This window comes from Mesoplodon densirostris, chromosome 16 (genome assembly GCF_025265405.1).
Source record: "Mesoplodon densirostris isolate mMesDen1 chromosome 16, mMesDen1 primary haplotype, whole genome shotgun sequence".
Taxonomy (NCBI): Eukaryota; Metazoa; Chordata; class Mammalia; order Artiodactyla; family Ziphiidae; genus Mesoplodon; species Mesoplodon densirostris.
In genome coordinates this window covers 77,301,815-77,325,813 of record NC_082676.1, presented here as the reverse complement: position 1 = coordinate 77,325,813, position 23,999 = coordinate 77,301,815, and the positions used below count along the sequence as shown (strand labels likewise).

Sequence of the window (23,999 nt, the reverse complement as noted above, 5' to 3'; positions counted from 1 at the left end):
CTGCTAATTCTCTACCCTAAGGAAGTTGTCTAATTAATGTAAAAATCTCCAATGTAACACCTTCCATCATCCTAAGGTTATTTAAAAAAAAAGAGATAGCTTGCTTGCTTTTATTTATTGATTTATTGAGGGACAGCAAGTTTATTAGCATCACAGGGTGCCGTTTTTCCCCACCCCATCCAAGCTTCCAGGTCTGAGGTCCTTGGTCATTTGGTAGGTTCAACCTGGAGGCCACTGCAGCTGTCAGCCCTCAGGTACGTGAATGTGCAGGTGATACACAGATTGTGCGCCCAGCTTCCCATCGTTGATCACAAGTCGGTAGCCATCTCCCAGACCCCCAGCCTTTGCTGTCTTCTTGGCCACAAGGAGAAGGTGTCCTAGAAGCTTCTGGTCTTCTTCCTCCGCCTGGCTAATGCAAGGAATGGGCTTCTTGGGAATGACCAGAAAGTGCACAGGAGCCTGAGGGACCACATCACGGAATACGAGACACTGCTGGTCCTCATACAGAACGTCAGCTGGGAGGCTTCGATCCAGGATCCGGGAGGAGATGGTTGGAGCTGCTCCCCCAGGAGCTGCCTTCTGGGCCTTGGCCACTTCATTCCCATCAGTCGCACCTGCAGCTCCTCGGACCCTGTGTCGACCTCGGTGCCTGGGCCTGTGCAGGCCGTCGTCCATCACTGGTTCGTTTCTCCTGCGGCGAGGCTTTAAGAGAGGCTGCCGCCACCACCAGTCCGACCTCACCGCACAGCCCTGGAGCCTGAGCCTCGGGAGGGGCAACGTTCCCAGCAGGGCTGCGCACGCCGCGGGGATCCGGGAAGGAACGCGGCCCACCGCCTTGGAGGGCGTCAGAGCCGCGGGACCCCTTCCTCGCCCCACGGCCACCTCTCACCTGCGCCGCCCGCGGCCCCGCCACCGCCTCTGCCCGGCGCGCCCCGCAGAGCCCGGCGGCCAGAGTATGGCCGCCGCCATCTTCCCCTCGGCCGCGCCAGGATCGCTTCTAAATTTCAAAATATCTTAATAAGAAAGTTTTTAAAATTAATAATAAAGGTGGTACAGGCAGCAAGGAAAATAACATAGGAATGAAATTTTATTTATGCAGAATTCACTTATTAAGTATACACTTTGTAGTCTGTGTTCTAGACAGGAACACAGGTTAATATGCTTGATCTTTTTTCTACTCTCTTTGTATGTACTTTTTGCAGCCACCTCTGTCACCAGGGCTGTGCCACCATAGAATAACGTGTATGTTCTTGGCCTGACTAAATGAGGCACAGCTGGCACGTAGGTTAAGAAGGAAACAGCGGAAACGTGAGCAGAAGCAGCACAGAATTTTGCCTGTTAAAAAATCTTGTAATAACCTATCAATGAAAAGAATCTGAAGAAGAATATATATATGTATGTATAACTGAATCACTTTGCTGTACACTTGAAACTAACACATTGTACGTTAACTATACTTCAATTGAAAAAAAAAAAAACCTTAAAACAAGAGTCACAGACATCTAAAAAATATATTATTTAAAGAAGACAAAAACTAAAGTGGTTATAGATTTTGAAAAGGGCAGAGGAGAGAAACAGTTAAAGGAACCGAGATTGGCCCCTCAGGGTGGCTCAGTAATATATGGAGTGTTATTAGATCAAAGTTCTCTATCTCGGAGGAGAAAACAACCAAAAATTGGCTTTAAGTCAGTCCAGAAAGATGTCAGCTTAGTTTTTAGGATGAATTCTTGGTGCCTAAGTTGATACGTATCATATTAGGTTACAAAGAGAAGTCTTGTAATCTCGCTCCCAGGAGATGCATGGATATGAGACAGGAAAGCCCCAGTAACATGCATGACCATGTCGAGTGGCTGATTCACCCAGAGCCAGAGGGACACACTAGAAGACTTCCCGGGGTTCTTGCAGGCTCAGGATTTTCTAATAATTCAACAAACATGAGGCTGTCGAAGCAACTGCTCTGCCCCGCATTCAGCAATTTTGGCAAATCCCAAATACTTTTTCTTCATACAAATGAGGTTAACAGCAAGAACAGATTTTACAACGACGTTTTACAACCAATCAGCACCTCACCGAATGGAATACGTACCTGCTTCTTTCTTAATGTAGTAAATGGCCTGACATAGTTTACCATACAGCCAGAGCTCAGTGCCATTAAAAGAACTGGTGGAAAAAAGTACCATGTATGGAGCAACCATGTAGGTAGTCAGCATTTTAGAAAGAGAGTTAGTGGCCCTAGTGTTCCCAGGGGAGTTTCACTGGATTCTTTTAACCAAAGTCAATCTGCCACGTTGAGGAAACACAGGGTCAGCCTTAATGCTTTTGGTCCCAAGGGAAAGTTGTCCAGTTGCCAGAACATGAACAAGAAAGAGGAGGAAAATTATCTCCTTTTCTGTCACTGCTATGAGCAGTGATGAAAAGAAATGGATTCTATGGGAAGATCTGCAAAGAGAAAGCCTTCTGCTTATTTCTCACTTTCTCGGTTGAGACTTGCTCCTGCCACATGAGAGAGGCACTCATGGTACCACAGGCTGATAGGAATAAAAGAAATTTAGAAATTATCCAACTTAAAAAAATATATAGGACTTCCCTGGTGATGAAGTGGCTAAGAATCCGCCTGCCAATGCAGGGAACACAGGTTCGAGCCCTGGTCCGAGAAGATCCCACATGCCGCGGAGCAACTAAGCCTGTGCGCCACAACTACTGAGCCTGTGCTCTAGAGCCCATGAGCCACAAATACTGAGCCCGTGTGCCACAACTACTGAAGCCCACGTGCCTAGAGCCTGTGCTCCGCAACAAGAGAAGCCACCGCAATGAGAAGCCCACGCACCGCAATGAAGAGTAGCCCCTGCTAGCCACAAGTAGAGAAAAGCACGTGTGTAGCAACAAAGGCCCAATGCAGCCATAAATAAATAAATAAATTTATAAAAAGAAAAATGTATATATAGATATACAAACACACACATCTCAAAACATCCCAGCAGCCAAAGAAGACCAGGCACTGAAATGAAGCATCCTGCTTCCTCTCCAGGCCAACATTTCCCAAAGAGATACTGGCATCTCTCTGTTCAGAAAGAGATCTCAGTCATCCGCCTTAATTGCTGGGCTTCCAGAGAGCTTTTGACTCCACCGCAATTATGCCTTAAAAATCCCACACCCATTTTGTGTTCTAAGCCATGGAATTTTTTAAGACAGTTAAATCAGAAACTTTGGGACCAGGGCTTCCCTGGTGGTGCAGTGGTTAAGAATCCGCCTGCCAGTGCAGGGGACACAGGTTCGAGCCCTGGTCCGGGAAGATCCCACATGCCGCAGAGTAACTAAGCCCACGCACCACAGCTACTGAGCCTGCGCTCTAGAGCCCACAAGCCACAACTACTGAGCCCTTGTGCCACAACTACTGAAGCCCGTGCACCTAGAGACTATGCTCCGCAACAAGAGAAGCCACCACAATGAGAAGCCTACGCACCACAACAAAAGAGTAGCCTCCATTTTCAGCAACTAGAGAAAACCAGCGTGCAGCAACGAAGACCCAGTGCAGCCAAAATTAAATAAATGAATAAATTAATTAATTTTAAGAAAAGAAAGAAACCTTGGGACCATATTATTCTGCCAAATAAGTTATACAGATGGAAAATGAACTCCATGCTAGAAAGCTTCACACTGGGCCTAGGTGTGTCACTAGTCTAGTCTTTGTGGAAAAAACAAAATAAAATCCTTTTCTTTTGTTCTTCTTTTCAAGGTACAAAGTGAAAAAGCTGCACCCCAGCTTGAATGGAGATCCCCCTGTAAAACAATTCAAACCATATGAGAAAAACAATCACAACGCTATCCATGGAAATAAAAATGGAAACTTTTAAAACTGTTACTAAGCAAAGACAACAACCGTGTCCCCCCTTCAGAGCTGATAAGAGATCATGAGGTTGAAATTCTGCACAGCACTTTGAAAGCTAGAAGGCTTAGTCTTAGGACTTCATTTTTCTTTTAAAGCAAATACCTTTGAAAGCTTGCTGGATCCACACTGGCTCCATCCTCTGCTGTGTTTTTGATCTACGACACTCAAAAACAATTACTGTCATAGTCAAATACATGTGGATGATTTATAGCCCTCTATGCCATTTACACTTAAGAAAAATAATTCTCAAAGCATACTGATATTAGGACAAAACAAAATGGCCTTGAAAATGAACCAATCATGCACAAAAGCCATTTTTTTTAAATCAACAAATAAAAAGAGGACACAGTATTTTTGTTTGAAAGCTCATGAAATTGGAAACAAGGCAAGTCAATAAACTTTCTTCCAAACCCCCTTTCCCTACCCCTGGAAAGCATTTTATGAGATAACGAAAACCTCTAACACTGAGTGATGTGATTAAGTAATAAAAGGCTGATTTTTCTTCCTGTGTAACCTCCACAGGATGCTTATGAGAGCACGACAAAGGTCTATGTAAAGAGTTAACTGTGTGTTGGTGTAACCCCAGATTACAGGTGTTTGTTAAGGGAGATCCCACTGAGATTTTTCTTAAGACTGGTTGAACAACAGCTTCACTCTCTCTCACTCTAATGAGCTGGTTAGCAAGTGCCCCACCCCCCTTCCTAGAAGGCTCTGTTAACAGTGTATGTGGGTGCATTGCCTCAGCCTGGAGTCTACCGGAAAAGCAAGCTTGCACACTTAAAATCTCGTGAGTCACAGATGAGTGCTGTATGGATGCCAGAGCTTGCATGAAGAACCAACTTTCCTTCTACGTGCTTCACAAGAGACTGTGGAGCCACTGCGGACATGCCATGCCGATGCACTAAGAGAAGATGGTTGGCTAACCTCAGCCCCTGGGAATGCAACACTTAAAGGATAGCACACGTGCTCCTTCCCTCCAGAGGGACAGTGCAGGGCACACAGCCTTGACCCAGACCGCTGCTCTGCAAGTTCCTGGTAACAAGCAGGTTAAGCCAGCCATAAATCAACCCTCCAACCAAGGCTTCATCACCCTACACCGTGGACTCTCAGGGCTTTGCAGCCATCTGAAATTTCTTTAGTGGGATTACCCTGATGGACACAGAATTCCTGGAGTCTGTCATTGTAGAAAGACTACTTCCAACAATATTTATGAGAAGGTGCTTCCATGGCTCATCCTCACACTTTTCTCCTAATATTCAAACTGTTTGTATTCTAAATTCTTCTCCCAGAAAACCTTTACAGCAACAGATACATGTGTATGTGTGTGTGGTGGAGAGGTTGGCTCTATTTTTAAACTTTTTATTTTGAAATTATTTCCAATTTAAAGTTGCAAATGCTAAACCCCCCTTTCCACCAATTTAACAAATTTTAATAGTTTGCCATGTTTGCTTAATGCAGCCCTGCTTTCTTTCTGTGTGAGTGTGTGTGTGTGGGGGGTGTATGTGTGTATCCACACACACGCAAAAATATAGATATAATTAGCTCTGAACCATGTGACTGTATGCTGCATGTTTGACGTCTTACTCTGTAATACATCAATGTGTATTTCCTAAGAATAGTCTCTTACATAATCACAGTACAGCTATCAAATTCAAGAAATTTAACATTGAATTTATAAATTTTCATCTAATCTACAGTCCATATACACATTTCATCATGTGTCCCCAGTAATGACCATCATGACAATTATTTTTAGGGTGAAGGATCCAGCTTGGGATCCCACAGTGCATTCAGTTGTCATGACTCTACAATCTCCTTGAACCTGCGAGCCATCACTCAACCTTTCAGGTACTTGACAGAATGTCCCTCAGTTTGATATTTCCTTGTGGTTAGGCTCATGGATCCCCTTTGGGACTGGAACACTATGTAATGATGTGTTCTTCCCAAAATGTCCCATCTCGGGACCCGTAATACCATTTGCCCCTTTGTGGAGATGTAATTTCTATCATTTGGTTAAAATGCTGTCCCATGTCTTTACTGCGTAACTTTTTCCTTCTGTACTTTTAGATACCTTGAGATTACGTAAGTATTCTGTTCTACATCGAACCTCCACCTTTAGATTGAGTATCCATTGATGACTCCTGCCTGAAGCCATTTTCATTCTAATGCTCATGTGTTTTCTTTTTTATTTAAGTAACATTGTAGAAATAACTCACTGAACACCATCACAGGGTAGGAAACATCCCTTAGATTGTATTAGCACACAACTCACCAGGTTTCTTCATTCACAGGGTGACAATAAAAAGGAGAAAAGAAGGAAATACATGCACTACAAATGGGCCAGGTTTGCCCCAACACGCTTTCCTTTTATCCTAGTTTCTCCAAAAGAGTCCTGTCCCCAGAGATGGGAGTGCAAGTCTGGAATCAGGACACCATCTTCCACTCCTTTGATTCAATATTAAGCATTTTTCATGATGATTACATGCAGTCACTAGTCCAGGGCATTTCCTCTCTTTTGTTTAAATTGCTTCTAGAATAAACATCTCAAAACTTAGGATGGCGGCCAACGGAAGATAATCTCTCAGGGGAAAACACTGGAATCCTCACAACTTCCATTAGTAAGAAGCAGAGGAAAATGCCAAGTTGCCATTCATTTCCAAAGAAATTACACGACACAGTAAAGCTTCTCACCTTTAATTCCACAGAATGAAAGTTAGTCTTTCAAAACGTTAAATTCCATGTATGGCAAATAAATCATACTGTAACATTTCCCATGGAAACAGAAAAACATATACATATATATAGAACTTACAATTATATACACTTTTCCTTGCAAGAGGAGCTCCACGGAGCTCAGAAACCTGATATGTTAATTATCAAGGGAATCTTATACTCCTCCATATGAAATGAAAGAAAGTGGGGGAATCTACTACCTACCCCTCTAATGTTTATCTTGTTCACTAAAAATAAACATATTTCCTTGAGGACAGATGGAAAATGTGAGGTGACAATTCATTCTCCAAGAAAGCATGTGACTTCCCAAGAGCAAATTCTCACTTCAAGGTGTAGAATATTCAGATGCATAAAACACTCTCTAATCTGTAGGCAAGAAAGCCTACAAAAGCAATGATTATTCTGATAAAACTGTAGTTTGACTGAAAATCAAAACTAACAAAGACAAAGGGACCAGGTCCAAAATATGGATGTTGATTTGGTCAGTGTTGCTTCCCTCATTCCTAATCAGAATCTGGCAACATGAGCTACTTCTTGTCGTCTAATGAAGATTTGCTTGTCTTTCTTGCATTGGCATGTATTGTATTTAAAGATACTATATCAAAATCCCAGCAGGGCAGCCAAGTGAAAAAGACTAAACATCTACACATAGCATGAAAGCATACTGCACAGTATTATATGGTATCTACTTTGTCAGGTCTTACTGTCTTTTAGAGCTGGAAGTAACTTCGATATTGTTTTATAGCCACTTTATTTTATAGGCAATGCAACACAGATACCATTTGAATACATGTTCATTTCATAAATATTTAAACTTATTTAAATATTTATTTGTTCAAAGAATCTTTATCACCTTTGTGCCAAGAACAAGGCCAGGCCCTAGTTATATGATGGGGAACAAGACAGATGTAATTGCTACTCTCACAAATATTGTGCCCTACTTGTGCAGTATTTACTGCTGGTAAAAACATCATAGTTTATTAAAAGTTTTCATGTAGATCAGCAGTGCTCAATAGAACTATAATGTGAGCCATATACAATATTTTAAAATATCCAATAGCCACATTTTTTAAGTGTAGAGAAGAGAAATTACTTTAACAATATATTTAATTTAACTCAGTATGTCCAAAATATTATCATTTAACATGTAGTCAACATAAAAAGTTACTAATGAGCTGTTTAACCTTCTTTTTTCATACTAAATCTTTAAAATTCAGTGTGTACTTTACATTTAGACCTCTCAATTCAGATGCTGAATTTTCATCAGAAATATTTGATTTGCTTGCATTCAGATTCCATAAAAGTTTACAGCTGAAAAAAGTAGATTGACAAATTCAAGTTATTCCAACTATTCTTAAAAGTTTTCTGAGAACTAAATCAAGCAGGATTTAAATTTAAATTGAAATGAATTAAAATTGAATACAACTGAATCCAGTTCCTCTGTCACACCAGTGCTATGCCAAGTACTCAGGAGCCCCATGTGGCCAGTGGCTGCCATACTGGGGGTACAGCTCTGAGTGATATCATTTTATTTTCCTAGGAAATAAAGGAGCTTGGCAGGGCAGGTTTTGCTACCCACATTGTACATATGAAAAACAAACACAGCTTAGAGGTGACAAAATGACTCATTTGAGGCTGTAGAGACCAGTGAGTGGTGGAATCAGAATTCAATCCCAAGACTTCCAAAGCCCAGTGATCTTTCCTCACATCTTGCTGCATTAAAAATGATCATGAGAAGTCTTACTCTGTTCACAGCACTGTGTCAGGCCATAGAGAATCTTAAACGCCAGATTATTATGTTTGGACTTGAGCCAGCCCAGAGGTAGAACACAGGTGGTTTAAGGCATGAATTGAGCCACAAATATGTTCTATTGGTCAGGTCCAATTTTTCTTTTAAAAATCTGAATTTGAGTACTTCTCAATGAGACATCCATTTTCCAGTTTCCCACAGACCCTACCACCCTCTATTACTCATAACCATCCAGCCTCACTCACTTACTGTTCTTTTCCCTGCCCCTGATGTGTTTGAATTTGACAGCCCAGGGAGGCAGTTGATGCCATGAGGGGTTTTCAGCAAAGGAGGAGAGTGAGAGGTCCAAGGCTGCTTCCCGATGACTAACCTGGTCCTCTGCAGAGGCTAAATTCGTTGCGGTAAAGACTGGAACCAAGGAGACTAGTTTAACTTGAGTACTAGTCTTTTTTAAAGCTCTTTTTGCTTCTTTCAGGTTTATTTCCTTTGAGCGTTCATTAAAATATATTTTTGATCCCAAAAGATTCTTCCAGAATGTCTTAAATTTTCAGTCAATAGCTCAAAGGCAGCTTCCAGTGAAATGATAGAACTACCCTCTCTCTCTCTCTCTCTCTCTCTCTCTCTCTCTCTCTCTCACACACACACACACACACACACACACACACACACACACAGAGTTCGTCTCTACCTGAAGGGCACCTGAATGACTCCCATTGAAGGCTTCTGAGTGGAAGATAAGGATATGGACTTTAAACATGTAAAGATATCTTTCTTCCTTCCATACTTGCCTACTAGGAGGCATTGGACAAAACCTATAAATTCCATATATCTGTGTTTTTTTTCTTCTGAAGTATAAATTTATGAATTTTTCATCTTTGCTACACCACAGGTTCCTAGAGGGGATGACATCATGGTAGGTTTCTGAGTCTTTCTATGAAAAAAACCAAAGGAATGTTGACTTGGACATTATTGGTGAGGAAGGCAAAATGGCCCAATTTTAAGATGCATCAGTTTTTAGGGGCCCCCTTGCAGGTACAAAATCAAAAGAGCAAAAGCAATGATTGTGTTACCAGTATGAGTTTCTTGATTAATCTAATGTAATTATGACATATTATACTTATCATAATCAGGGAAAAGGTAAGAATTTGTTTAAGGTAATTCACTGGAAAAGTCCAACTATATTTTTTGTAATTCATTTCAAAGTAAGTTTTCTGTATCTGAAAAAATACTCTCTTACTTAAGTCTACATGTTTCATTGTGTGGAGTAGGAGAATCTAAAGCAGAGATTCTGAAGGCTGAGTGTAAGTATTGTGGTGTGGGGATACTGATTAACAGGCAGATTTCTGGGACTGAGCCCCAGAAATATAATTCAGTAGGTATAGGGCACCTCAAGTCCCACAGTGACTCTGAGGTAGGAGTTACCTATAGACCACACTTTGAGAAATATGGCTCTAGCAATTGGCTATATGTCATGGACCTTTCACCTGCGGCAGAGATCACTAGCCTTGTTGAAGATTACTTCCCATTAAGATGCACTCAATTGGTTGCACTGATGGTTCCAAGTAATGGCTCCTCTGAATCCACACTCTCTCCAATGTGACTCTGCAGCTCCTTCCATCAAGAAGAAGTCTATTTCCTTATCTTTTGGGTCTAGGCTGGCCTTGTGACTTGCTGGTCAATTTGCAATGGAAATGTCAGTGTGCCAGCTCCAAGTCTGGGCCTCAAGAAACTTGCATGATTCTCTCTCTCAGATCCTTGTTACCACCATGTGAACCAAACCAGACAAGTCTGCTGGATGATGAAAGACCACACAAAGGAGATTCCACCTGTCCCATTCAAGGTGACCTTGGAGCAGCCTGTAGTCAGCCTAGAAATGTGGAGCTCCCTACTTGGCCTACCACTGGCCAGGGATGCTTGGGGAGCCTTGCCAAGAGCAGAACAGCTGTCCAGCCAACCCAAGATCAATAAATCTTAATTTTTTAGGCCAGAGTTTGGAGTAGCTTGTTATGCAACAATGGCTAACTTGTACAAAAGGCAAAGTCACCATCTGTCCTCTGTTCAGGAGAGTCTGAAGGAGACAATAATTCCTGCACAGGAGAGAAACACATCTGTTATTTTGGCCAAAATAACAAATAAATAATAAATCCATGGCCAAAATTTACTGGTGGACCAAGGTGATGGCCAAGGATATAGTACAAGATGAGAAGTAAAATTCAGGCCCCAAATAATGTAATAAATAACAATAAAAATCTAAAGTGACATTATTTAAAATCATTGCAAGATTAAAGATCCAAGCCATAATAAAAGACTTTTTTTAGTGTTCCATCAGGATCTTGCTGTCCATTCACCCTAAAAGAACACAAAAGATATAGAATTTGTCCTTTTGAGTGAGGCACATGTAACCTAGTATTTTTTATATTTCCTGTAAAATCTATCATATCTATGTGAATTCCTCAAAAGCATTCAAAATCAGATTGTTTAAAGCTCCCCAAAGGCAAAACCAAAATTAAGACATCCCTAATAATTCAAACACAGCTTTGCTGAATTTCCCTGATGTTGAATTATTACATGATGTTTCACATATCTAGAATCAGAATGCTAGAAAGACCAGGTCTCTTAAGAGAAATACATCTTTGTGCTCATAGAGTATTGATTGTTTTGGCGCTGGTTGTACTACTCTCTGCTTGTAAAGCAATGTCCGTGGTGTAGGAAACTCTCTGGAGTGATGGGTCACAGAAGAGCACACCATATGTTCCACGGTTCATGAGCACAATGGCCTTAAGTCAAGGGTGACGCTTGGATTAAGAATCTCTTTACATAAATGTAATGGGTACATTACACCCAAAGGCCAAATGAGTTACTTCTTTTGTTTGATGGATAATTATTTCACCCCCTATAGAAGAATGAACAAAGCCTGTCAAAATCATAGAATTTCCTCATCACTGACCATCTGCAAACACACTAAAATGGAGGAAAGACTTTAAAAGTCTATTTCTTATCAGACCAAATATTAGCCCCATTGGCCCCAAAATTTTTTCATAATTTTCTTAAAGATTGGCTTCCTTTGATAAAATGACAAAAAAGTCATCAAAACAGCCCCAAACTAAGAAACCATATTATGTAATATTCTGTAAAATTACTTATACCAGCAGTGAAAACAGGAAAAGAAAGCCACAATACAGGTTCCAAGATGATTTCCCAAACCTTTCAACAAATGTCCTACCAGGTAAAAGTCCCAAGTTTTAAATGATAATCCCCAAACAAGGAAAATCCTGTGGTTTCATAGCCTCAGACTTAGAAGCAAATGTCTACAAGTCAGACTATCCCAAGATATATACTTGCTGAAGACTTCTCCCCATGTTAGGTTTAACCTAGAGTAGATCAGCCTTTCTGATTGTACAGCTCCTGACGTTTGGCTGTTTTACGAGAAGCTGGGTGGCTTGCAGTTCAAGTGTGCCAGCACTCCGGGAGTGCCCTCATAGTGTGAGCGGTCAGAGATGATTAACCAAAAAATATTTCTAAGTTAAACATTGATTGCCTCTGCCTCTATTTATTCCTATCTTAGATGACCTTTCCAACTCTTTTTTTTTTTAAACCAAAGAAAGCAGGCACCAGCGGCTTTGCATGTCTCCGTAAAAAGCAAAAGTAGAATTCTGCATTTGTTGGTCTTGTGGTTTTATCTTATAAAGAAATGAGCAGGGCATTGAGGCAATCCAAGGAAGTCTATTTGTTTTTCTTTGTACGCACACACAGACAGGCACACAGGCAGACAGATGGACACACACACCACACACACAGAGACACACACCATACTCGTGACTTGAATGAGATTCTTTCTGTTTTGTTTCATTTCAGTCACTATCTTATTTAGTCCACACAGATTCAGAAGGTCTGAAACGAGCTTAGTTTGTGAGTTAGCTTGAACCTCATCATCCTGCTCATTCTCTTCCTACATTTTAGGAAAAGGACTGCATTTATTTAAGACATCGATCCTCCAGATCTCAATCTACCACTTCAATCCATCACCAAATCCTGCAGCATCTCGCTGTGAAGTGTCTTGTATCACACACACACACACACACACACACACACACACACTCACATGTCCCCACCACTGCTCAGCACTCCAAGCCTTAAAGTTTCTGGAACAGCCTCCTATCATCTCTCCTTTCCATCCTATTTGCAAGATGCAAGTTAGTCTTACTAGAACACGGCTGACATCATGCCATGACATCCCTGCTTAAAAACTTACAATGGCTTCCTACTGCCTAATATCAAGGTCAAATTCCTCTTCCTAGGTCAAAAGCATTTCCATAATTTTTTTCCCTTTTTATCTACTCCACTCAATTTCTTACCTTTTCTTCACTGCATAACCTTGATTTAATTAGGCTGGTTTTTCCCAGGCTACTCTCCCACCCTCAGGAGTATTACAACAACTTACTAATATCTTTTAAACCTCTCCTGCCAGGTACTCATGAAGTTAGGTGTGGCCATGTGACCTTCTCTGGCCAATGAATTCTAAGCAGACAGAAGTGACATGTATCACCTCTGGGTGGAAGTATTTAAGAGACAATGCATTTTTCTCATCTCCTCTCCTCTTTGCCACAAAGACCTATAATCTTCCAAATGGTAGCAACTCCATTGCCCTGGATCCCTAAGTGAAGATGAGTTTCAATAGATTCCTCCTACTGGTGTGTGATGAACATTAGCATGAACAGAACATATACTCCACTGCTTATGTCACTGAGATTTGGGGGATGGTTGTTACTGTATCCTAACCTAGCCCACCCTAACTAATACACTCACTGTGCTGGTTCCTGTCTCCAAGTCTTTTTATTATAAACATGTTCTCTCTTTACTTCCTCCTACTTTTTGAAGTTCTGCTCAGGCTTCTGGACCCAGCACAAGTTCTCTTCCTCCAAATGGCCTTCCCCATTTATCCCATACCACAATGGTCTCCCCTTTCTCTATATGGATATGTACCCTCATACACTTTAACCTTTGATTCAACAGTGACCAGATACTTATTGAACTCCTTGTGTTGACAACTGCCTTAGATACAAAAGCAGATGAGACATGATTCTTGTTACCAAGAAGGTAAGGTATATCCACAAGAGGGATACAATTAGAAAATCATACAGTAATAGAAGATGAGACAAAAATTGTCAGAATGCAAAAATGGCTCATTGCTAAGCCAGTGGCATAAAGATGTAGTGCCATTAATGGGACTAAAGGAATCCGGGAAAGCTTTTAGGAAGTTAAGAGCTCCCTTGAGTAGTGGCCAGAGGAAGAACATTTTAGGTAGGGACTTAGAGCAAAAGTATGGAAAAGAAACACTTAAAGTTGGGTCTGTTCATTAAAAAAGTTTATTAGAAAAAAATTAGCATAAGAAAATACTGGAAGAAAATAACAGAAAGGCAGTTGGAGTCAGATTTTGCTGAGTCATATGCTGAAGAGTTTGAGCTTCTTCCTGCAGGAATGAAGAGCTGCTAAGCTGTCCACAGCAGAAAGTAACATGCAGAAAGCACTTTATTGGGGTGATCTATCTGACATTTACAAAATAGATGGATTGAATAAGGGTAAGAGAATGGAAGCAATATCTAATATATAATTCCCCTCAAATTTAATAAATGCTAATGTTGTCTCTCCAATTACTGTGTATCAGTTAGCTATTGCTGTATAACAAGTCACCCCCAAATTTAGTTGCTTAAAACAATAAGCATGTATTACCATTCACAAATGTCTGGGTCTGCTGGGTTGTTCTTCTGGCCTTGGCAGGACTCACAGATGCATGTAGCCAGCTACTGGTTGGGTAGATAGGCAAGTCTTTTGATGTTAGCTAAGCTTTTTCACATGTTTTGAAGGTGACTGACTACAGACTGATTTAGGATGGTCTCCACTGAGACAACTGGGCTCTCCAGGTGATTTCTCACTCCCAGCAGGCTAGCTAAGACTTGTATGGTAATGGCAGGTGTCCAAGAGAACAGGCAGAAGCACATAAGGCCTCTTCAGGCCTGACCTAGGAAATGGTACGACAGTATTTCCGTTTCATTCTACTTGCCAAAGCAAGTCAAAAGTCCAACTCAAATTCAAGATGTGAGGAAGTAGATACAAAGTCACACTGTAAAGGTGGGGCCACAACCAGGCCATTAGCTGGGAAGGAAAGATACAGGAACTAGGCATTTTCTCCCACCCTTTATTCATGCTCACTTTATTCTGCTATAAGCTGGGGAGTTACATTATTATACTCACCATTTTACAGATGAGGAAACGGGGCTTCCACGTGGTTAGTAATTCACCTAAGATCATATATAATTGAGCAGTGTAATCAGTATCTGAAATTCAGTCTAAACCCAAGCCCATGGAATTTTGCTTTTTGATAGAGATCATTATATTGAGAAAGACATCAATGTATTGCTGAGGTCAAAAGAGTTAAATTCAAGTACCAGCTATGTTTGCTTCTTTATCTCTAATATATCCAGCTGTCTTACAGAGGCTAACATAAAAACAAAAACATCTACATGCATAAAAGTATTTTGAAAACTACAAATTCCATACAAATAGAATATATCCTTATTGTAATTTTTAACATCTTTATAGAATCTGGAATAAGTCTGCATAGAAGAAGATGAACAATATCCTCCTGGGAAAAAGGGCATTTATTATCTAAAATTACCTAAAATATGCCATGCCAAAAAATACCTCCAAAAAATAGGCCAAGTATCTTTATATCTTCTGCTTATGAGAAGTTTAAGTGAAAATTTGTGGCTGTTAAGAAATTATTTTTAATATTTTTAAGGCATGATAATTCTGTTGCAGTTGATGCTTTGCTAAAGAGTTCTTATTTTTTAAAGTGTAGTAGTGATGGATGAAATTATATGAAGTCAGAGATGTTTCCAGAAAATTTAGAAGGTATAGGTGAAAGATTAGCTACGATTAACTATTGAAGCTGAGTAATGGGTACTTTTATGTCTGTTGGAAATAATAAGAAGTTTGTATGAAAAAAAAGTTTTTCTGTTTACTTAAAATCTTCCAAATAAGAGTAGCTGTCCTTCCTTTAAAATAAAAGCTCTTTGCATCTGATATTTCAGAAATATTCCCAGAGCAATAGGCATGACCTGTAGAGTCTGGATATTGTTTCTTTCAACATGAAAACCAATTGCCAAAAAAAACAAAACAAAACCCAAATTACCATCTTTTCTCAATAGCCATAGCGAGAGTTCCCTAAGCTATTTCTCGAACTTAATTCCCAACTCTCATTTTAACGTCAGGTTTCAACCTTACACATTAACCACTGCAATCTTACTCCACCCTTGCTATCTGTTCTTAGCAATCGTCTGTTCACCGTTGTCTGAGCCACCCTCGCACAATCTGTTCTTCTGGGCAGCAAAATATGGAGCAAGCCTTGTGTTGATTTTGTGCAGCCCACATTCCTGGAATGTTAGCGCTGAGCACAGAATTTGACCTGTAACACAATGAGGAAAGAGTTCAAATGCAAACTCCAAAGATATCCATACCACAGAATAAATGCCAATAAGCAATTTCCTTTTCCCAGCCTACCAGAGATTTTTAGCAGATAGCCCATAACAGACAGAACCCGTGCCAATATTTTATAACCCATAAAATTTCTTCAAGCAGTTGTACAGATTTCCAGCCATCCTTTGATCAGTCTTTGTAACAGTGACTCCGGGCTTTTGCCTAAAAATGATTCCTAGATCTCGATATATATATACAATGGAAAAGATCTGCCCTTCAGAAAGTCTCTCATTAAAGCACTAATCTGTTCCACCACATTCTTCCGAGACACAGCGATCAGCATCCGAGCCGGACTCCATGGCCAGCCCTAATAAGACTGATAGAAACAGCTTAAGTAATTGGATTGCTATATGGGATTGAATGTCTGACAACAAAAGATAGCCATCTCTATTCGACCACCCTATCTTTGTTCCCACAATGAATTCATTTAGCAATGCACTTAGAGGCTCCCAGGCCCGGGGAGAAATGACAGGCTAGGGACACAAAGGCTGGGCCAGCTGATGAGCCCAGAGACAGAGACTGTGCGATTCCAAAAAGTGAATTACAGGGAACACAGGCAGCACACAAAGAGTTGTTGAATCATTATCATAATCACATTACTGCACTGGTCCTCAGTTCCCGGCCGAGGGTGATGTAGGCTACTTCTCATTCTGACCACGGACTTCATACTTGTTTGCCACCTGCAATCTACTGTACATGACTTCTTGGCTGATATACTCTGAAGCCCAGCTTGTTCCTATCTGCTAGACATAGTTTTTACTTTTAATATTTTTTGCATCCAAAGAGACTGACTGTATAGAAGTGTTCAAGTAGTCAGGGTAGATGTTGGTGCTAAAATGATGTCATATTTGTCTCCAAACCTGTGACTTGGGAAAGCACTGTCGTCCATTACGACGTAATTGCAATGTCAAAATCATATTTTTACATATAACTTCAGATAGGTCTAAACACGGTTAATATAAACCAAAATGTTGATTTATAAGCTTAAGTAGGTCTAAAGAAGGTTAATATAAATCAGAATATTGAGAGCTAAAGTTGGTTATACAGCAAAATGCAGCAAATATTATCCACACTCAGTGAGTCTGAAGCAACATTCCCAGTTCATATTTTCCTAGAAGCTTTGACATATTTATTTCTTGACCACTGGGTATTTCATTTCCTCAGCAGTATGGCATAAATTATTTTCACTTTTAACTTCTCTGGGACAGTTTGGGGCTGTGTGGAAAGAATACCAGTCATCACCTCATTTTATAATAAACAGAGACATTGGTACGATAACCATGACCAAAAATGTAATAACACAGCAGCAATAATAATAGTAGAAATGGCATTATTAAACAATAATTACTCTAGACACGCCAACTTAGAGAGAGGGTTCTAAATATTTCTAAATGAAGTTCTGATTTAGCCGTACAACATTCTGTAAGAGGGCTTGGGGATCATTCCTGCTACTTTAAAATGGAAAGAAACAGCAAAGCCAGGATGCCTTTGCTTTTTCAAACAGTGGCACCAAAGAAGCCCAAATACAAATGTCTTGACATCTAGTCCAATACTCCAGGTCTTTAAAAAGGATCTTTCAGTCAAGATTCCTTGCCCAACTTGGCAAAGGGATAGAACTGACTTCACAGGCCAAATTGTGACTTTGGATCATAGCTGAAAATAGAGTCATACGTTGTCCAAAGTTGGCATGATTTTCCCTTCTTCACTTATCATACTGCCAAATGGAAGACATAGTCTCAAGTGCTATAACCATGAAAAAGACTGAAATACTTCTAAGCATGGGTAAAGAACATATTTTTCATTTTGACATAAGTAATGAGCAGAACCATGGAAGGATTTTTATTCAAACCTTCTAAGCAGAGAGTTCTGGGAGCTTTGCTGATTTCTTGGCGGAGAATTTTTCAGAAGAAAGGGCATTTCTAAGTTTCCAATCCGGGAGGTCACTCCTTCAGTGGAAAGCCATGGTTCATCAGCGCAGCCTACAACCGCGTACCATACCTGTGACCATCATATCTGGCAAAACTGAAGTTACTGTGATAAAAGAAGCTTCAAATTCAAAAAAAACATCCCAAATGCCCGCTTAAAATGTCTTCATTTCTTTTTATTTTCTAAAAGGGACTGAAGTCACAATCAATCTGTATATAAGAAAATCAAGAGCAATAATATTTGCCATATCTTTAAGCATGACTGCTGTGTAGGACAGGACGGGGGTCCTACTCCTTACCCCATGCCAGTCTGTCCCTCCCCCTGCATCTATGCCTCAGGCTCCTCCATTTCCAACATTCATTTCTCACTTACCATGCCCTGTGTGTACTGAACACTGTTTTCCTTTTTTCAACACCATGTATTTCTTCCCTCCTTCCCTGAATCATAAAACCCTCAAGCAGCGTGGAGTGGTGTATAGTGAACGCATTTCTCTCAGTTCCCAGCACAGAATGGCATTCCCAAGCATGTCACTGACCAGTTAGGATGGAGGTTAAAACACCAGACAGACAGAATTTGCCACACTGATATGCAATGTAAATATGCAATCATGGCTTACCTTTGAGGTCATCACCAATTTACCTAGAACATAAGAAAACAATAAGCTTTTAGTTCCAGTATTTGCAGTCTTTCTAAATCACCAAAGATATGACTAGGACATAGCCATAGCTTTGTATAAACCCTAAACCTGACAGCTACTCACAGGGTTACAGGAAATTTGTGTCTACACAGACAGGACCTCTGTCTTGGAGCAGTAAATACCTACTGCCTCTGTGACTAATGGTGAAATCACCCCTTTCCTGAGACCACACCCTGGCTCCTCTCCCGTCTTCTCTGGGTGACGCAGACAGGCAGGACATGGTTGAAGACAGGTAGACATATGTCTCCCTACCCCCAGTCATTTTACTTTTCCCTTCTTTCTTAGCCATTGTCCTCAGGTTTGCCACCAGCCCCTGCATTTTTTTCCTTATATAAACTATTATTTATTTTACATTAAAAAAGACATAAGAATTTGTCCTCAGGGTCATGCATAGAAGTTTAGCCACAAGTTGAAAGGCTGTTCAGCAGCTTGGAATGTTGGGTTTGTGATCTTAACAATGAGTGTACAGGCAGCTCATGTCACTCAGTGGTCTCTGCAAGGTATGATCCTTTGAGCAGTTCTGGAGGCTGGAAAGAAAAAGACCAAGGTGATAGCCAGTTTGGTTCCTAGCAAGAGCTCTCTTCCTGGCTTACAGATGGCTGCCTTCTTGCCGGTTTCTGCATGGCAATGGAAGACAAGACCGTTTCTTCTTTGAAAGGGGTCTAGAAATCTATGATTAAAGGGCCTTTCCCCACCACCTTGCAGCATCTGCTAGGCCCCTGGATGATACCCTAACAAGAGCCCAGGCTGATTTCTCCCCTTTACCCTTTTGCCTAGGGAATTCCCAGGCCTGGTTGTCACCTGTAAGTTATCTGCCTCCCAGGCTCTTTTCTGATTTTCTAGGCCTTTCCCATCTAGCACAACATAGATACTATGCATTGAAAGCCTGAAATATGCAGGCAACATTGGACCTGCAAATGAATTTTCTTTACACTCTACACTTTTGTTGTTGTTGTTTTATAAATTCATCACCAACATTTGAAAATCAAGAGATTTTATATATCAGTTGAGAAGTCTCACTGCTCCTTAGAAACTGGATGGCTTGACCGCCCCTGGTCTGCATTCCCACCTGGCACCACTTAGGCATGGAAGCAATGTTTCCCTTCTCCACTCCCCATCACTCCTCACTCTTGTGCACCCAGGCCCTTGTATTCACGTATGTACCTGCCATGGCAGAGACTGGATAGCGGTTCACAAAACACAATTCCTTTTCTTTCTGAACACACGACTATCTCCATCCTCCCTTGCAGTTAGGTGTGGTCATATGTGTGGAAATGTAGTCATGTGACTATATTCTGGTCAATTGAATGTAAGGGGTCACCTTATGGTGAGTGCCATAAAATCTCTCACATGTGATCATTCATGCTCTTTTCTCCTCCACTTGATGCAATCAAGCCATGTGTTGAAAACAGAAAGATGTTGGGTTGGGAGATCCATCCACCTGCAAGAAATGAAACTACTTTTTTATTTTTTTGCTGTACGCGGGCCTCTCACTTTTGTGGCTTCTCCCGTTCCACAGCACAGGCTCCGGACGCGCAGGCTCAGCGGCCATGGCTCACAAGCCTAGCCGCTCTGAGGCATGTGGGATCTTCCCAGACCGGGGCACGAACCCGTGTCCCCTGCATCAGCAGGCGGACTCTCAACCACTGCACCACCAAGGAAGCCCTAAACTACTCTTATCATGTTTGAGTTATTATGCATTTTGAGTTCTTCTGTTATAGCAGCTAACATGACCTCAACACACCTGCCTTTGAACCTCATAGGAAGTTTGTGACATGGTTTAACACCTCACCTTATGTCGATCCAGCCATGACTAATCTCTCTGAAAGGTACCATTTCTTATAGAAATCTACCCACCCTGAACTTCAAAAGACATACTTCCTTCCTGGACCTCCTTAGTAGTTAGCTTTTTCTAACAACATCAATTTGTGCAGCTATGATTGTGGCTGGATTTGCCTGGCCCTTAACTTAAATCTCCATCTTATACCCTAGAAAGTTCTGGCTCTGATCTCCATGACCTTCTTTTTGGAAAAGTAAGGGAGAGTTATGAACAACAGAGTTAAAATAAATATAATCACAGTCCTTGGAATCTGAAGAAATGCACTGAGGTAGTCTTGTCCATCAGTAAAAATTTTTTTCCAAGGTAACCAAGGTTTAGAAAGCAAAAAAGACTTGCCTAAAATTACACATCCAGAAGATAATAGAGAGAAGAATCAAATTCTCCTTTTTGCTTCTTAATGCATTGTACTTGACAACATTATCCTTAACCTCTGATTGCAACCCAGAATTATTTTGCTTTTCTCCACCCACACACATCTCTAGCAATTTATGGAACGTTTATTATGTGCCAAGTACTATCTGAGTTATTTACATACATTTTTTAAACTTTAATTTCAGAATAAATACATGAGGCTGTATTATTATTTCTATTTTTAAGATGTGAAAAGCAAGAGGTTAATGAAATTTTTCAAGATCGCACAGCTAGGAAATGGAAGTTAGGGTCTAGCTCAAAAACCCATGTTCCTAAAAGCCATGTTGTATTTGTTCATTGCAATCCTACCCTTCTCCCTAGAGGAGCACTTTTGTGTCAGTTAGCTTTTCCTGGGAAACAAAGCACACAAAACATGGTGGCTTAAAACAACCATCACCTCTTTGGCCCATGATACTGTGGGGTAGCAAATTTGGGCTGGGCTCAGGAGCACAGTTCTTCTGCTGGTCTTGGCTGTGCTCAATCATGTGTGTGAGCCCAGTTAGCTGGTGGCTAGATGAGTTAGATGGCCTCATGCTCATGTCTGAGACCTTGGCTGGGAGAGCCAGGATGACTGACATGGCAGGGCCTCTCTCCATATGTTCTCTTATCCTCCAGCAGTCCAGCCAAGGCTTGTTCCCATGGTGATGGTTGCAGTTCCCAGGAGCCTGAGAGCATCAAGAAAGGCAAGTACCAAAGCACAAGTACTTTTCAATTCTCTGCTTGTGTCATATTTGCAACTAGTCCACTGGCCAAAGCAAGTCACAAGCTAACCCCAGTTGCAAAAATGATGAGCAGACCTTCAAAATTATACTGCAAGTGGCATGCAGAATGGGATGGAAATAACTGATGGACATTTTTAATATTTCAAGTAATTGAATAGTTTTCTTCCAGTATTCACCTCCATATTTCTAAATAATACATGTATATGGCTACCTCTTAAGTAATCAATTTCAAACATGATCTTCTGGTTCATTACTATAACAATTAAGAATTTAGCTCTTTGGGCTTCTCTGGTGGCGTAGCGGTTGAGAGTCCGCCTGCCGATGCAGAGGACTCGGGTTCATGCCTCAGTCTGGGATGATCCCACATGCTGCGGAGTGGCTGGGCCCGTGAGCCATGGCCGCTGAGCCTGCGCGTCCGGAGCCTGTGCTCCACAGCGGGAGAGGCCCGTGTACCACAATAAAAAAAAAAAAAAAAAGAATTTAGCTCTTTTATCCCCTTCCTTACTACAAAAAGTTTGTACCTTTCACTCAAATTCCCTAAATGTTGAGTTAACATAACTGATATACAAATATATACATATATATACATGTATATACATATATACACATATATTTACATATATATATATATATTTGACACTTGAATAACATGGGATTGAACTGTGTGGTTCCACTTACATGCAGAAGTTTTTTAATAGTAAATATCGCAGTCCTACATGATCCACAGTTAGTTGAATCCACAGATTTGGAAACGTGGATACAGAGGAACCAAAGATACAGAGGGCTGACTCTAAATTCTATGTGGATTTTTTATTGTGCAAGGGTGGGTGCCCCTAACTCCTGCATTGTATTATTCAAGGGTCATGATATATGTATATATATATATATGGCATGCTTCTACTTCTACCATAGAGAATATGATAGAAGTATATATATATGTATATATATATATATATATACATACACACACTTATATATATATATGTATATATATACATATATATATATATAAACACTGTGATAGTAAATATTTTCTCTAAATATTTCAGAATAAGTTACAACAGACATGATGCTTCTTTACCCTTTAATATTTTGGTGTGTATTTCCAAAATCAAGGCTTACATAACCAACCATATGACTATTAAAAATCAGGAAATTAGGACTTCCCTGGTGGCACAGTGGTTAAGAATCCTGCCAATGCAGGGAACACTGGTTTGATCCCTGGTCTGGGAAGATTCCACATTCCGAGGAGCAACTGAGCCTGGGCTCCACAACTACTGAGCCCGCGTGCCACAACTACTGAAGCCCGCATACCTAGAGCCCATGCTCCACAGCAAGAGAAGCCACCGCAATGAGAAGCTCGCACACTGCAATGAAGAGTAGCCCCTGCTTGCTACAACTAGAGAAAGCCCATGCACAGCAACGAAGACCCAATGCAGCCAAAACATAAAATTAAAAAAAATTTTTTTTAAATCAGGAAATTAACTTTACAATACTACCATCTGATGTGTTTCATACTGCCCAATATGCAGCCATTAACCACATATGACTATTTATATTTAAATTTAAACTAACTAAAGTGAAGCATTCCGTTCCTTGGTCAGACTAGCCATATTTAAAGTACTCAATAGCCATATATGCCTAGAGACTATTATTGATATATTGGATCATGCAGAAAACATTTCCTTCATCACGGAAAGGCCCATTGGACAGTGTTGATCTATATTTTTCAAGTCCTGTTAGGATATAATTACAGATTTATAGACATGAAATCTGTATGTGTTATAAGATTGTAGTCACAAGGTAGTAATTATTACCTCCAATTTTTAGATAGGGAGACATAATTAGAATAGTGAACTGGGTCCATAACTATATATTAAATCAATTCTATAGGCAAGGATTAGAATCCAAATTCGATCATTTGAAAGACTTTTTTCTAACCATGATATCATACTCCATTCTCAAGAATGTCCACGTCTTAAGCTGCTTTCTCTAGAAGCAGAGCCTGAGGCAAGGACTCATGTGTCCAAGTTGATTAAGCTCTTCCTTTATTCAGGAACCATTTCCTGGAGAAATAGTAAAAGGATGGGGGAACCAGGACAGGGGAAAGGAGCCTCGGGAGGTGGCGATTTCAGAAAGTCCCAGCCACAGTCTGATTCTGCAGGCCACTCTGTGGCATAAATGATAGCACAGGCTTTGTCCCACCTGGAGGCAAGGGAGCTAGGCTTTCACATGCCCATGCTGTCAGTCATTGGCTCCAGGCCGCACCAGTAGATATAAACTTCCAGGTACTTCTGGATCCCTGCTTGTAGTATGAGCAGAGCAGTGACAATAGCCCAAGGGCGATCCTCTGAAGAAAGTCAGTAGTTTCTTCAAAGCATCAAAGCACAGAGAGGCTGAGGCATGAGCACCCTCACCCAGTGGAAGGGGTCCAAGGACATCAGGAGCAACCCCAACAGAAACCATGACAGAGTATTCTACCTGACTATTTGTAC

The 23,999-nt window shown here is 40.8% G+C and overlaps 1 pseudogene; it reads right to left on the bottom strand.

The window, feature by feature from the left end:
* Positions 1 to 219: 219 nt before the first annotated feature.
* Positions 220 to 1,841, bottom strand: LOC132477010 (adenosine 5'-monophosphoramidase HINT2-like; annotated as a pseudogene).
* Between the last annotated feature and the right edge of the window lie 22,158 nt (positions 1,842 to 23,999).